Source organism: Orcinus orca, chromosome 6 (assembly GCF_937001465.1).
Source record: "Orcinus orca chromosome 6, mOrcOrc1.1, whole genome shotgun sequence".
In the NCBI taxonomy this organism is placed as follows: Eukaryota; Metazoa; Chordata; class Mammalia; order Artiodactyla; family Delphinidae; genus Orcinus; species Orcinus orca.
In genome coordinates, this window is record NC_064564.1 from 10,910,444 (window position 1) to 10,926,906 (window position 16,463).

Sequence of the window (16,463 nt, forward strand, 5' to 3'; positions counted from 1 at the left end):
TCAAAGCAGAGCTATGTCCGGAGAAACAGACGGCCCACCTAAGGTGAAAAAAATTACTTTCTTGGCAGGCAAGCCAGGGTGATTTATTCACCTCTTCCTCTAGGAAGGCAGGAATGTGTGCAGGCAAAATAAATACAACATGTTACAAGCACATTCCACAGATGAACAGAATAATTGGTGCTGAACCAGGCAGTGGGAGGTATCCTCCTGCGTCCAGACAGGCTCAGGGAACTTGTCACACACGCATGAAAGTGCCCCCAGAACTGGAAAATCACTCCATCGGGGAGGTAATAAGAATCAGGACATAAGTGAAGAGACCCATCGTAACCCTCTCTGAGAGCCCGTGATGACATGCTGAGAATATCAGGGACAGGTATAGGCTCAGAAAAATGACTGGCTATACACAAAGCAGTGAGAATCGTATTGTGCTCCATCTAAAGAAACCCTGTCTGGGGTTAATGAGGTAGACAGGTAATCCGCATTTGTTTAGAAAAGGGGCGATACGGCCTCAGAATCTGTTGCTGATTATCTAATACTTTTCCTGGTGGTTACTCGTGTTCAGATCACCTGGAAAGTACATCCCACTCAGAAGGCTTTTCCGATACCTGATGAAACACCCCCTAAGTGTTTCCGCTCTTTTGTTCTGAATCTGCATTCAACAAGTAACATCCTGATTATGAATTTGGTCTCCCAGTTACCTTGATAACGGGCGGGATTGAGGAAACAAGTTTGGAGGTCACTGGAAAGGCTTATTATATACTTGTTACAAATAAGTGAATTTGTGTTTTGTTTGCTATATCAATCTTTTGAAGGTGTAGTTAACACAGGTTAGTCCTGCAACCTACATGCCCGCCAGGACAGGCAAAATCCACTCTTTGGACCTGCACAGCTGAGTGCCAGAACCCGGAATCTCTGGCCACTGCTCCATATGCAGTCTTGTGAGGCTCCACCCACACAGCCCAGGGTCTGTGCCTCTCTTTAAATTCAGCATAAACCATCCCCCATAGTCACCTCCCTACCGCTTCTTTAAAATTAGCAGAGGGTAATTCTAAATTATCTTCTCTGCAATGACTTCTCATGTCTTGTAGCCTTGAACCTTAGGAAACAAGTTGCATTACCTGTGATCACACTGTGACCATGTAGTTTTACCCAGTTGCAAACTTTCAGCTTCCTGTGGTCCTTCCTGCCCTCTTCACTTGGAGAGCTGGGCCATGGTTAGGCCACATGAGGATGTACTGAGGGTCCCCCTGCACCCCTTGATCAAGTAACTTGAAAGGAGTGCATGTTCTCATCCACAGGAGCAGAACTAAAATGGCACTTCTGTCTGTCAGCTGTGCCCTCAATAGCTGTGAGCTTGGCCCTTCCCCATCAGAGAGACGGTCCTTCTGTGACCTGCCCTGGCATCCTCATCCCTGACTCTCACAAAGGCACCATCGCTTCAAGGACTTTTGCTTAGTCTTCACTTTCCTACGGAGTAAGTTGGTGGCACCGTGCACTCCTTGGTGGACACTCCACACTGGTTGTTTGCTGGAGGGCATTTGTCCACTTTGGTGACCAATAGTTTTTGCTCATTTCCAGAATGAGATGGAAGCAGGAATGACCCAACTCTGGGAATTACCTATTAGCCTTACATCCGAGAAATTGCCCTGTATCCCTTGAAAACAGCAAGCTATCTTCCCTTTAAATGCAAAATAGAAATATCAGTATTGCGTATTAATTTCTTCTTCCCCTAATTGGGAGGGTTGGCCAAAGGACTAATAATGGTGACTGTTGTAAAAATGTTCTTAAAATAGTCGCTTCATAGATAAGAGATGCATTTACTGCAACCGAGATTTATGAAGGTTCTGTGAGATGGCAAAATGGGGTTTGCAACGCAGGATGTTTATTGCTTCCAGGGGCTGTGGCTAATCTCTCATGAAGCAAATTTTCAGTTGGGTAGAGATTGAGTAATTAGAACAGAGATGCATTGTGTAACTCCTTCTTCCTCTTTATTTATTGTGAACCAGTGAATACCCTCACTCTCAAGCTGCAGGCCAGCTTAATAGATTAGATTTTTGAGTGTCTCGCATCATGAGAGCTCAGCAGTTCTTGCAAGAAGTGCCCACAGATAACCAAGGCCTTGTATCTGTCTCTGTGCTGATGTTGAACTGGTCTGACAGATACACCTAAGGGCATCCTAATACCCTTTTCTTTAAAGGGAAAGAGAACTGACATTTACTGATTACTTACTCTGTAGGCATACTATCTTTATTTCTCATGGCTGATCTATGAGATTGGTATTATTTTCCCTATGTTATAGGTGGGATTGACACCAGAGACATTAAGTAACTTGCTCCAGGTAATAGAAAACCTTCGAAGCTGAAGACAAACGTGCTCTCTTCTGCTCAGTTTTATACAGGAGAAGTGAGGTGATAATACAGTAGAGCTGGATTTCTGGATTTAAAACCAGGCCTATCTGACCCCAAAGCCACTGCTCCTTCTGCTGTGCTGTGTTGCCATATTGACATACAAGAGGCTCGATAAATGCCTAAGGGTTTTTTTCTTTTGTTTTTAGTTTTGCTACTCTGAATTTTTTTTTTTCAATTGTGTGTGTATCTGGCAAAGTGCACATAATATATAATTTACCACCTTACCCATTTTTGAGAGCACAGTTCAGTGGTATAAATACATTCATAATATTGTGCAACCATCAAATCTCCATAACTTTTTTCATAAAACTGAAGCTCTGGGACTTTCCTTGTGGTGCAGTAGTTAAGAATCCACCTGCCAGTGCAGGGGGCATGGGTTCAATCCCTGGTTCAGGAAGATCCCACATGCCATGGAGCAACTAAGCCCGTGCGCCACAACTACTGAGCCTGCACTCTAGAGCCCGTGAGCTACAACTACTGAAGCATGCATGCCTAGAGCCCTACTCTGTACCAAGAGAAGCCTGTACTCAATGAGAAGCCTGTGCACCAAAAGGAAGAGTAGCCCCCGCTTGCCACAACTAGAGAAAGCCCACGCGCAGCAACAAAGACCCAAAATGCAGCCAAAAATAAATAAAATTTAAAAAAAAAAAAAAAGAATCTTAAAAAAAAAAAAACCTGAAACTCTATTCCTACTGAACAATAACTCCCTCATCCCTCTTCCCCTAGCCCCTGGGAACCACCATTGTACTTTTTGTCTCTACGAATTTGACTATTTTTAGTACCTCATATAAGTGGAATCACAGTATTTGTCTTTTTGTGATTGCCTTATTTTAGCATATTGTCCTCAAGTTTCATGCACACTGTAGTATATTGTAGAATTTCCTTCGCTTTTAAGGCTGAGTAATATTTCATGTATGTATGTATTGCATTTTGCTTCTCCATTCATCTGTCAATGGACCCTTGTTTCACATTTTATTTATTGTCAATAATGCTGCTGTGCACATAGGTGTACAAATATCTCTTTGAGACCCTGCTTCCTTTGGGATATATACCTCAGAAGTAGAATCGCTGGATCATATGGTAATTCTATTCTTAATTTTTTGAGGTACCTCCATACTATTTTCCACAGCAGGTGTACCATTTCGTATTCACACTAACAGTGCACAAGGGTTCCAATTTCTCTGCATCCTCGCCAACACATATTGTTTTGTTTTTTTGAGAGTAGCCATCTTAATGGGTGTGAGGTAGTATCTCATTGTAGTTTTGATTTGAATTTCTCTAATAATTAGTGATATTGAGCAACTTTTCATGTGCTTATTGGCCATTTGGATATCTTTGAAACTTGTATATCAAGTCCTTTGCCCATTTTTGATTGGGTTGTTTGTTTTTTGTGTTGTTGAGTTTTAAGAGTTCCCTATATGTTCTATATGTTCTGGATATTAATTCTGATATTAATCAGATATATGATTTATAAATATTTTCTCCCATTCTAGGGGTTGCCTTTTTACTCTGTTGATAGTGTCTTTGATGCACAGAATTTTAAAATTTTCATGAAGTCCCATATGGTGTCACATCCAAGAAATCATTGCCAGATCCAATGCTGTGAAGCTTTGACTCAGGTTTTCTTCAAAGAGTTGTTTTTTCCCCCCTTAGGCCTTACATTTAGGTTTTTTATCTATGTAGAGTTAATTTTTATATATGGTGTTAGTTAAGGACCCAACTTCATTCTTTTGCATGTGGATATCCAGTTTTTTCCAGCACCATTTGTTGAAAAGACTTCTTTCCCCATTGAATCGTCTTGGCATCCTTGTCAAAAATCAGCTGACAATAGATGCAAGGGTCTATTTCTGGGTTTTCTATTCTATTATTGTTATGTCTGTCCTTATGCCAATACAACACTGTTTTGATTTCTATAGCTTTGTGGTAAGTTTTGAAATCAGGAAGTGTGAGTACTCCAGTTTTGCTCTTCTTTTTCAAGATTGTTTTAATTATTCAAGGTCCCATGAGACTCTCTATGAATTTTAGGATGGGATTTTTCTATTTCTGCAAAAAAAATGTCATTGGGATTTTGACAGGGATTCCATTTAATTTGTAGATTGTTTTGGGTAATATTGACATTTTAACAATATCAGGTCTCACAATCAGTGAATGTGGGATCTATTTTCATTTATTTATCTCTTTAATTTCTTTCAGCAATGTTTTATATTTTTCATTGAACAAGTATTTCACTTCCTTGGTAAAGTTAATTCCTAAGTATTTTATTCTTTTCCATATTATAAATGGAATTGTTTTTGTAATTTCCTTTTTAGATTGCTCATTATTAGTATATACAAATACAACTAATTTTTATGTATTGACTTTGTATCCTGCTGCTTTGCTGAATTCATTTATTAGTTCTAATAGTTTTCTTTGTGTGGAATCTTTTAGGGTTTTCTATATGTGAGATAATTTTCATCTACAGAGATAATTTTACTTCTTCTTTTTCAGTTTGGATGCCTCTTATTTCTTTTTCTTACCTAATTGCTCTGGGTAGAACTCCAGTACTATGTACAGTGGAAGTGGTGAAAGCAGGCATCCTTGTCTTGTTCCTGATATTAGAGGAAAAGTTTTCAATCTGTCACCATTGAGTATGATGTTTGCTCTGGGTTTTTTGTATATTGCTTTTACTGTGTTGAGGTAGTTTTCTTCTTCTATTCCTAGTTTTTTCAATGTTTTTACCATGAAAGGGCGTTGAAGTTCGTCAGAATCATTTTCTACATCAATTGAGGTGATCGTGTGTGATGTTTTTTCTTTCTTTCTGTTAATATAGTGTATTACATTGATTTTTGTATGTTGAACCATCCTTGCATTCTGGGAATTAATCCCACTTGGGCATGGGGCATAATCCTTTTAATATGTTGTTGAATTTGATTTGCTAGCTTTTGTTGAGGATTTTTGCATTGATGTTAATGAGGGATATTTGTTTGTAGTTTTATTGTTGTGTCTTTATCTGGCCTTTGGTGGAAGGGTAATTCTGGCCTCATTGAATGAATTAAGAGGTGTTCCATCCTCTTTGATTTTTTGGAAAAGTTTAAAAGAAGGATTGATATTAGTTCTTCAAATGTTTGGTAGTATTTGGTAGTGAAGCAACTGGGTCCAGGGCTTTTCTCTGTCTGGAGATTTTTAAAATTCAATCTCCTTACTAATTGTAGGTCTATACACATTTTCTATTTCTTCATGATTTAGTCTTGGTTGGTTTCGTGTTTCTAGGAATTTGTCCGTTTTATCTATGTTGTGCAACATGTTGGTATATAATTGTTCATAGTACTCTCTTACATCCTTTTTCTTTCTTTAGAATCAATAGTAATGTCCTCCCTTTTATTTCTGATTTTTGTAATTTGATTCTTTTGTCCTTTATTCTTAGTCCAGTAGCTAAAGGTTTGTCAATTTTGTTGATCCTTTTGAAGAGCCAACTTTTGGTTTCATTGATTTTCTTTATTGTTTTTCTCTTCTCTGTTTTGTTTCTCTCTATTCTAATCTTTATTATTTCCTTCCTCCTGCTAGCTTTGGGTTTAGTTTATTCTTCTTTTTCTAGTTCCTTAAGTTATAAAGTTAGGTTGTTGATTTGATTTTTTTTTTTTTGCCGTACTGTGTGGCACGTAGAATCTTATTTCCCCTGACCACAGATTGAACCCATGCCCCCTGCATTGCAAGCATGGAGTCTTAACCAGTGGACCGCCAGGGAACTCCCATCTTTCTTGTTTTTTTATTGAATATAGTTGATTTACAATGTTGTGTTAATTTCTGCTGTACAGTAAAGTGATTCAGTTATACATATATATACATTCTTTTTTCTTTTCTTCTCCACTATGGTTTATCTCAGGATATTGAATATGGTTCCCTGTGCTATACAGTAGGACCTTGTCATTTATCCATTCTATATGTAATAGTTTGCATCTGCTAACCCCAAACTCCCAGTCCATCCCTCCCCCAACCCCTCCCGCTTGGCAACTACAATTCTGTTATCTATGTCTGTTAGTCTGTTTCTGTTTTGTAGATAAGTTAATTTGTGTCATATTTTAGATTCCACATATAAGTGATATCACATGGTATTTGTCTTTCTCCTTCTGAGTTACTTCTCTTAGTTCGATAATCTCTAGGTTCATCCATGTTGCTGAAAATGGCATTATTCCTTTCTTTTTTAAGGCTGAGTAGTATTCCATTGTATATATATACCACTTCTCTTTTATCCATTCAGCTGTCAGTGGACATTTAGGTTGTTACCATGTGTTGGCTGTCATAAATAGTGCTGCTGTGAACATAGGGGTGCATGTATCTATTCAAATGAGACTTTTGTCTGGGTATATGCCCAGTAGTGGGATTGCGGGATCATATGGTAGCTCTACTTTCAGTTTGTTTTTTTTTTAACATCTTTATTACAGTATAATTGCTTTACAATGGTGTGTTAGTTTCTGCTTTATAACAAAGTGAATCAGTTATACGTATAAATATGCTCCCATATCTCTTCCCTCTTGCATCTCCCTCCCTCCCACCCTCCCTATCCCACCCCTCCAGGCGGTCACAAAGCACTGAGCGGATCTCCCTGTGCTATGCGGCTGCTTCCCACTAGCTATCTACCTTACGTTTGGTAGTGTATATATGTCCATGCCTCTCTCTCGCTTTGTCACAGCTTACTCTTCCCCCTCCGCATATTCTCAAGTCCATTCTCTAGTAGGTCTGTGTCTTTATTCCTGTCTTACCCCTAGGTTCTTCATGACATTTTTTTCCTTAAATTCCATATATATGTGTTAGCATATGGTATTTGTCTTTCTCTTTCTGACTTACTTCACTCTGTATGACATACTCTAGCTCTATCCACCTAATTACAAATAGCTCAATTTCGTTTCTTTTAATGGCTGAGTAATATTCCATTGTATATATGTGCCACATCTTCTTTATCCACTCATCCGATGATGGACACTTAGGTTGTTTCCGTCTCTGGGCTATTGTAAATACAGCTGCAATGAACATTTTGGTACATGACTCTTTTTGAATTCTGGTTTTCTCAGGGTATATGCCCAGTAGTGGGATTGCTGGGTCATATAGTAGTTCTATTTGTAGTTTTTTAAGGAACCCCATACTGTTCTCCACAGTGGCTGTATCAGTTTGCATTCCCACCAACAGTGCAAGAGGGTTCCCTTTTCTCCACATCCTCTCCAGCATTTATTGTTTCTAGATTTTTTTCTTTTTCTTTTTTTTTTTTTCTTTTTTGAGGTACGTGGGCCTCTCATTATTGTGGCCTCTCCTGTTGTGGAGCACAGGCTCCGGACGCGCAGACTCAGCGGCCATGGCTCACGGGCCTAGCCGCTCCACGGCATGTGGGATCTTCCCGGACCAGGGCACGAATCCGTGTCCCCTGTATCGGCAGGCGGACTCTCAACCACTGCGCCACCAGAGAAGCCCTGTTTCTAGATTTTTTGATGATGGCCATTCTGACTGGTGTGAGATGATATCTCATTGTAATTTTGATTTGCATTTCTCTAATGATTAATGAAGTTGAGCATTCTTTCATGTGTTTGTTGGCAGTCTGTATATCTTCTTTGGAGAAATGTCTATTTAGGTCTTCTGCCCATTTTTAGATTGGGTTGTTTGTTTTTTTGTCATTGCGCTGCATGAGCTGCTTATAAATTTTGGAGATTAATCCTTTGTCTGTTGCTTCATTTGCAAATATTTTCTCCCATTCTGAGGGTTGTCTTTTGGTCTTGTTTATGGTTTCCTCTGCTGTGCAAAAGCTTTGAAGTCTCATTAGGTCCCATTTGTTTATTTTTATTTTTATTTCCATTTCTCTAGGAAGTGGGTCAAAAAGGATCTTGCTGTGATTTATGTCATAGAGTGTCCTGCCTACGTTTTCCTCTAAGAGTTTGATAGTTTCTGGCCTTACATTTAGGTCTTTAATCCATTTTGAGCTTATTTTTGTGTATGGTGTTAGGGAGTGATCTAATCTCTTACATGTACCTGTCCAGTTTTCCCAGCACCACTTATTAAAGAGGCTGTCCTTTCTCCACTGTACATTCCTGCCTCCTTTATCAAAGATAAGGTGACCATATGTGCGTGGGTTTATCTCTGGGCTTTCTATCCTGTTCCATTGATCTATCTTTCTGTTTTTGTGCCAGTACCATACTGTCTTGATTACAGTAGCTTTGTAGTATAGTCTGAAGTCAGGGAGCCTGATTCCTCCAGCTCCGTTTTTCATTCTCAAGATTGCTTTGGCTATACGGAGTCTTTTGTGTTTCCATACAAATTGTGAAATTTTTTGTTCTAGTTCTGTGAAAAATGCCAGTGGTAATTTGATAGGGATTACATTGAATCTGTAGATTGCTGTGGGTAGTAGAGTCATTTTCACAATGTTGATTCTTCCAATCCAAGAACATGCTATATCTCTCCATCTATTTGTATCGTCTTTAATTTCTTTCATCAGTGTCTTATAATTCTCTGCATATAGGTCTTTTGTCTCCTTAGATAGGTTTATTCCTAGATATTTTATTCTCTCTGTTGCAATGGTAAATGGGAGTGTTTTCTTGATTTCACTTTCAGATTTTTCATCATTAGTTTGTAGGAATGCTAGAGATTTCTGTGCATTAATTTTGTATCCTGCTACTTTACCAAATTCATTGATTAGCTCTAATAGTTTTCTGGTAGCATCTTTAGGATTCTCTATGTATACTATCATCTCATCTGCAAACAGTGACAGCTTTACTTCTTCTTTTCCGATTTGGATTCCTTTTATTTCCTTTTCTTCTCTGATTGCTGTGGCTAAAATTTCCAAAACTATGTTGAATAAGAGTGGTGAGAGTGGGCAACCTTGTCTTGTTCCTGATCTTAGTGGAAATGCTTTCAGGTTTTCACCATTGAGGACGATGTTGGCTGTGGGTTTGTCATATATGGCCTTTATTATGTTGAGGAAAGTTCCCTCTATGCCTACTTTCTGCAAGATTTTTATCATAAATGGGTGTTGAATTTTGTCAAAAGCTTTCTCTGCATCTATTGAGTTGATCATATGGTTTTTCTCCTTCAATTTGTTAATATGGTTTATCACATTGATTGATTTGCGTATATTTAAGAATCCTTGCATTCCTGGAATAAACCCCACTTGATCATGGTGTATGATCCGTTTAATGTGCTGTTGGATTCTGTTTGGTAGTGTTTTATTGAGTATTTTTGCATCTATGTTCATCAGTGATATTGGCCTGTAGTTTTCTTTGTGACCTCCTTGTCTGGTTTTGGTATCAAGGTGATGGTGGCCTCGTAGAATGAGTTTGGGAGTGTTCCACCCTCTGCTATATTTTGGAAGAGTTTGAGAAGGATACGTGTTAGCTCTTCTCTAAATGTTTGATAGAATTCACCTGTGAAGCCATCTGGTCCTGGGCTTTTGTCTGTTGGAAGATTTTTAATCACAGTTTCAATTTCAGTGCTTGTGATTGGTCTGTTCATATTTTCTATTTCTTTCTGATTCAGTCTTGGCAGGTTGTGCGTTTCTAAGAATTTGTCCATTTCTTCCAGGTTGTCCATTTTATTGGCATATAGTTGCTTGTGGTAATCTCTCCTGATTTTTTTGTATTTCTGCAGTGTCAGTAGTTACTTCTCCTTTTTCATTTCTAATTCTATTGATTTGAGTCGTCTCCCTTTTTTTCTTGATGAGTCTGGCTAATGGTTTATCAATTTTGTGTACCTTCTCAAAGAACCAGCTTTTAGTTTTATTGATCTTTGCTATCGTTTCCTTCATTTCTTTTTCATTTATTTCTGATCTGATTTCTTTTCTCCTGCTAACTTTGGGGGTTTTTTGTTCTTCTTTCTCTAATTGCTTTAGGTGCAAGGTTAGGTTGTTTATTCGAGCTGTTTACTGTTTCTTAATTAAGGTAGGATTGTATTTCTATAAACTTCCCTCTTAGAACTGCTTTTGCTGCATCCCATAGATTTTGGGTCATCGTGTCTCCATTGTCATTTGTTTCTAGGTATTTTTTAATTTCCTCTTTGTTTTCTTCTGTGATCACTTTGTTATTAAGTAGTGTATTGTTTAGCCTCCATGTGTTTGTATTTTTTACAGATCTTTTCCGGTAATTGATATCTAATCTCATAGTGTTGTGGTCAGAAAACATACTTGAAACAATTTCAGTTTTCTTAAATTTACCAAGGCTTGATTTGTGACCCAAGATATGATCTATCCTGGAGAATGTTCCATGAGCACCAGAGAAAAATGTGTATTCTGTTGTTTTTGGATGGAATGTCCTATAAATATCAATTAAGTCCATCTTGTTTAATGTATCATTTAAAGCTTGTGTTTCCTTATTTATTTTCATTTTGGATGATCTGTCCATTGGTGAAAGTGGGGTGTTAAAGTCCCCTACTATGAATGTGTTACTGTCAATTTCCCCTTTTATGGCTGTTAGTATTTGCCTTATTTATTGAGGTGCTCCTATGTTGGGTGCATAAATATTTACAATTGTTATATCTTCTTCTTGGATCGATCCCTTGATCATTATGTAGTGTCTTCTTTGTCTCTTCTAATAGTCTTTATTTTAAAGTCTATTTTATCTGATATGAGAATTGCTACTCCAGCTTTCTTTTGGTTTCCATTTGCATGAAATGTCTTTTTCCATCCCCTTACTTTCAGTCTGTATGTGTCTCTAGGTCTGAAGTGGGTCTCTTGTAGATAGCAAATATATGGGTCTTGTTTTTGTATCCATTCAGCCAATCTGTGTCCATTGGTGGAAGCATTTAATCCTTTTACATTTAAGGTAATTATCGTTATGTATGTTCCTATTCCCATTTTCTTAATTGTTTTGGGTTCGTTATTGTAGGTCTTTTCCTTCTCTTGTGTTTCTTGCCTAGAGAAGATCCTTTAGCATTTGTTGTAAAGCTGGTTTGGTGGTGCGGAACTCTCTCAGCTTTTGCCTGTCTGTAAATGTTTTAATTTCTCCATCAAATCTGAATGAGATCCTTGCTGGGTGGAGTAATCTTGGTTGCAGGTTTTTCTCCTTCATCACTGTAAATATGTCCTGCCAGTCCCTTCTGGCTTACAGAGTTTCTGCTGAAAGATGAGCTGTTAACCTTATGGGGATTCCCTTGTGTGTTATTTGTTGTTTTTCCCTTGCTGCTTTTAATATGTTTTCTTTGTATTTAATTTTTGACAGTTTGATTAATATGTGTCTTGGCGTATTTCTCCTTGGATTTATCCTGTATGGGACTCTCTGTGCTTCCTGGACTTGATTAACTATTTCCTTTCCCATATTAGGGAAGTTTTCAACTATAATCTCTTCAAATATTTTCTCAGTCCCTTTCTTTTTCTCTTCTTCTTCTGGAACCCCTATAATTCGAATGTGTCCCATAGGTCTCTGAGACTGTCCTCAGTTCTTTTCATTCTTTTTTCTTTATTCTGCTCTTCAGTAGTTATTTCCACTATTTTATCTTCCAGGTCACTTATCTGTTCTTCTGCCTTAGTTATTCTGCTATTGATCCCATCTAGAGTATTTTTCATTTCATTTATTGTGTTGTTCATCGTTGTTTGTTTCATCTTTAGTTCTTCTAGGTCCTTGTTAAATGTTTCTTGCATTTTGTCCATTCTGTTTCCAAGATTTTGGATCATCTTTACTATCATTATTCTGAATTCTTTTTCAGGTAGACTGCCTATTTCCTCTTCACTTGTTAGGTCTGGTGGGTTTTTATCTTGCTCCTTCATCTGCTGTGTGTTTTTCTATCTTCTCATTTTGCTTACCTTACTGTGTTTGGGGTCTCCTTTTTGCAGGCTGCAGGCTCGTAGTTCCCATTGTTTTTGGTGTCTGTCCCCGGTGGCTAAGGTTGGTTCAGAGGGTTGTGTAAGCTTCCTATTGGAGGGGACTAGTGCCTGTGTTCTGGTGGATGAGGCTGGATCTTGTCTTTCTGGTGGGCAGGTCCACGTCTGGTGGTGTGTTTTGGGGTGTCTGTGGACTTATTATGATTTTAGGCAGCCTCTCTGCTAATGGGTGGGGTTGTGTTCCTGTCTTGCTAGTTGTTTGGCATAGGATGTCCAGCACTGTAGTTTGCTGGTCGTTGAGTGAAGCTGGATGCTGGTGTTGAGATGGAGATCTCTGGAAGATTTTCACCATTTGATATCATGTGGAGCTGGGAGGTCTCTTGTGGACCAGTGTCCTGAAGTTTGCTCTCCCACCTCAGAGGCACAGCACTGACTCCTGGCTGCAGCACCAAGAGCCTTTCATCCACACGGCTCAGAATAAAAGGGAGAAAAAGTAGAAAGAAACAATTAGAAGAAAGCAAGCAAGCAAGAATGAAAGAAAGAAAGGGGAAGGAAGGAAGGAAGGAGGGAGGGAGGGAGGAAGGAAGGAGGGAAGGAAGGAAAGAAAGGAAAGAAGATAAAGTAAAATAAAGTAAGAAAATATAATAAAGTTATTAAAATAAAAAAATAATTATAAAGAAAAAAAATTAAAAAAAAAAACAAAAAAATGGATGGATAGAACCCAGGGACAAATAGTGGAAGCAAATCTATACAGGATAAATATTGCTCTCAAAGTCCACCTCCTCAATTTGGGATGATTCGTTGTCCATTCATGTATTCCACAGACATAAAGTTGATTGTGGAGCTTTAATCCGCTGCTTCTGAGTCTGCTGGGAGAGATTTCCCTTTCTCTTCTTTGTTCTCACAGCTCCCAGGGGCTCAGCTTTGGATTTGGTCCAGCCTCTGTGTGTAGGTGGCTGGAGGGTGTCTGTTCTTTGCTCAGACAGGACGGGGTTAAAGGAGCCGCTGATTTCGGGGGCTGTGGCTCACTCAGGCTCGGGGGAGCAAGGGGCACGGAGTGTGGGGCGAGCCTGCGGCGGCAGAGGCTGGCGTGACATTGCACCAGCCTGAGGCGCACCGTGCGTTCTCCTAGGGAAGTTGTCCCTGCATCCTGGAACCTGGCAGTGGTGGGCTGGACAGGCTCCCCGGAAGTGGGGTGTGGGTAGTAACCTGTGCTCGCACACAGGCTTCTTGGTGGCGGCAGCAGCCTTAGCGTCTCATGCCCGTCTCTGGGGTCCGCGCTTTTAGCCGCAGCTCGCGCCCGTCTCTGGAGCTCCTTTAAGCAGCGCTCTTAATCCCCTCTCCTTGTGCACCAGGAAACAAAGAGGGAGGAAAATGTCTCTTGCCTCTTTGGCAGGTCCAGACTTTTCCCCGGACTCCCTCCCGGCTAGCTGTGGCACATTAACCCCCTGCAGGCTGTGTTCACGCCGCCAACCCAGTCCTCTCCCTGGGATCCGACCGAAGCCGGAGCCTCACCTCCCAGCCCCGCCCGCCCCGGTGGGTGAGCAGACAAGACTCTTGGGCTGGTGAGTGCTGGTCGGCCCTGATCATCTGTGTGGGAATCTCTCCACTTTGCCCACCACACCCCTGTTGCTGCGCTGTCCTCCGCGGCTCCAAAGCTTTCCCCCTCCGCCACCCACAGTCTCTGCCCACGAAGGGGCTTCTAGTGTGTGGAAACCTTTCCTCCTTCATGGCTCCCTCCCACTGGTGCAGGTCCCGTCCCTATCCTTTTGTCTCTGTATATTCTTTTTTCTTTTGCCCTACCCAGGTACGTGGGGGCTTTCTTGCCTTTTGGGAGGTCTGAGGTCTTCTGCCAGCGTTCAGTAGGTGTTCTGTAGGAGTTGTTCCACGTATAGATGTATTTGTGGTGTATCTGTGGGGAGGAAGGTGATCTCCATGTCTTACTCTTCCGCCATCTTCTACTTTTAGTTTTTTAAGGAACCTGCATACTGTTCTCCATAGTGGCTGCACCAATTTACATTCCCACCGACAGTGTAGGGGGGGTTCCCTTTTCTCCATACCCTCTCCAGCATTTGTTATTTGTAGACTTTTAATGATGGCCATTCCGACTGGTGTGAGGTAGTAGCTCATTGTAGTTTGATTTGCATTTCTCTAATTATTGGTGATGTTGAGCTTCTTTGGAGAAATGTCTATTTAAGTCTCCTGCCCATTTTTCTATTTGGTTCGGTTTTTTTAATTTGTTGAGTTGTTCTTTCTTATTTTTAAAGTAAGTGTTTATGGCTATAACTTTCCCAATTAGCAACACTTACATTTCATCCCATAAGTTTTGGCATGTTGTGTTTTTGTTTTCATTAGTCTGTAAGTATTTTCTAATTTTTTTGGTATTTTCTTCTTTGATCCATTGGTTGTTGGAGTGTATTGTTTAATTTCCACAATTTTGTGAATTTTTTAGTTTTCCTTCTGTTGTTGATTTCTAACTTCTATGCATTGGGGTTGGAGAAGATATTTTGTATGATATCCATCTTTCAAAATCTGAGACTTCATTTGTGGCCTAACCTATATCCTGGGGGATAGCCTATGCGCACCTGAGAAGAATATGCATGCTATTGTTGTGTTTGTTAGATCTAGTTGATCTATTGTATTGTTAAGTGTCTATTTCCTTTCTTATCTTCTGTCTGTTTTTTTTGGTTTTTTTTTTTTATTGGAGTATAGTTGACTTAAAATGTTGTGTTAGTTTCTGCTGTACAGTAAGGCGCTGTCTGGTTGTTTTATCCATTATTGTGATAATGGATCATGAAGCATCCAGCTATTGTAAAATTGTTTTATTTCTCCCTTCAATTCTGTCAGTTTTAATTTCATATATTTTGATGCACAAATGTTTATAATTGTTTTATCTTCTTGCTTTATTGAAACTTTTATTAATATACAGTGTCTTTCTTTGCTGTAAACTTTTTCAATTTTACGTATTTTGTCAGATATTTTTATATCCACCCATGCTCTCTTTTGGTTGCTATTTACATGGAGTAACTTTTTCCATCCTTTCTTTTCCTTCTATTTGTGTCTTTGGATCGAAAGTGGGTCTCGTAGATATAGGTGTATCATGTGTTTTTATCAATTTTGCCAATCTCTGTCTTTTGATTGAAGAGTTTAAACTATTTACACTTAAAGTAATTACTGATAAGGAGAGATTTACTTCTGTGATTTTGCTATTTGTTTCCTAAATGCCTTGTAGCTTTTTTATTGCTCATTTCCTGTGTTAGTCTTTTGTGTTCAGTTGATTTTTTATAGTGAGATGTTTAAATTCCTTTCTCATTTCCTTTTGTGTATATTCTATAGCTGTTTTCTTTGTGGTTACCACAAGGATTACGTTTAACATCCTAAAGTTATAACAGTATAGTTTGAATTTATACCAGCGTAACTTCAATAACGTACCCAAACTCTGCTCCTTTACAGCTTCATCCCCATCCCTTTCAGCTGTTGATGTCATAAAATTACATCTTTCTACGTTGTGTGCCCCAAAACATAAACTAATATATTTTTAAAATTCAGTAGTCTCCTAAATCATGTAGAAAACAAAAAGTGGAGTTACAAACCATTGTTACAATAATACTAGCTTTGATAATTATCCATGTATTTACCTTTATTGAGATCTTGATTTCTCCATATAGATTTGAGTTACTGTTATGGCTTCTAGTGTCTTTTTATTTCTTGCAGGACTCTTGAGCATTTCTTGCAGGACAGGTCCACTGGTAACAAACTCTCTCGCTTTTACCTTGATGTCTTAATTTCTCCCTTACTTTCAAAGGGCAGTTTTGCTAGACATAGAATTCTTGGTTGACGGTTTCTTTTCTTTTAGCATTTTGACTATATCAGCCCACTGCCTTATGGTCTCCAATGATTCTGATGAGAAATCTGCTGATAATCCTATTGAGGATCCCTTGTATGTGATTATTTGCTTCTCTCTTGCTGGTTTCCAGATTTTCTCTTTTTCTTTGGCTTTCAGTTCATCTTACTTGGAGCTTGTTGAGCCTGTTGGATATTTTTTTCTTGATTTTTTTTTTTTTTTGGCCACACCACACATCATGTGGGATCTTAGTTCCCTGACCAGGGATTGAACCCATGCCCCCTGCAGTGGAAGCGTGGAGTCTTAACCACTGGACTGCCAGGGAAGTCCCCTGTTGGATATTTATATTCATGTTTTTCACCAAGTTTGGGAAGTTTTCAGCCATTATTTCTTCAGATACCCTCTCTGCCGTTTTCTCTCTCTCTTCTCTTTCTGGGATTCC

General features: G+C 39.2%; 1 protein-coding gene and 1 long non-coding RNA gene across 3 annotated transcripts in view; one reads left to right on the forward strand and one right to left on the reverse strand.

The window, feature by feature from the left end:
• Positions 1–1,374, reverse strand: part of SCRG1 (stimulator of chondrogenesis 1) — a 39,387-nt gene extending 38,013 nt beyond the window's left edge. The window contains exon 1 of the mRNA XM_033403599.2: positions 1,119–1,374. The gene's annotated coding sequence lies outside the window, so the exon portion shown is untranslated. The remainder of the gene's footprint in view (positions 1–1,118) is intronic.
• LOC117196154 (uncharacterized) overlaps positions 1–16,463 on the forward strand; it is a 108,675-nt gene that overhangs the window by 44,396 nt on the left and 47,816 nt on the right. The window lies entirely within an intron of this gene.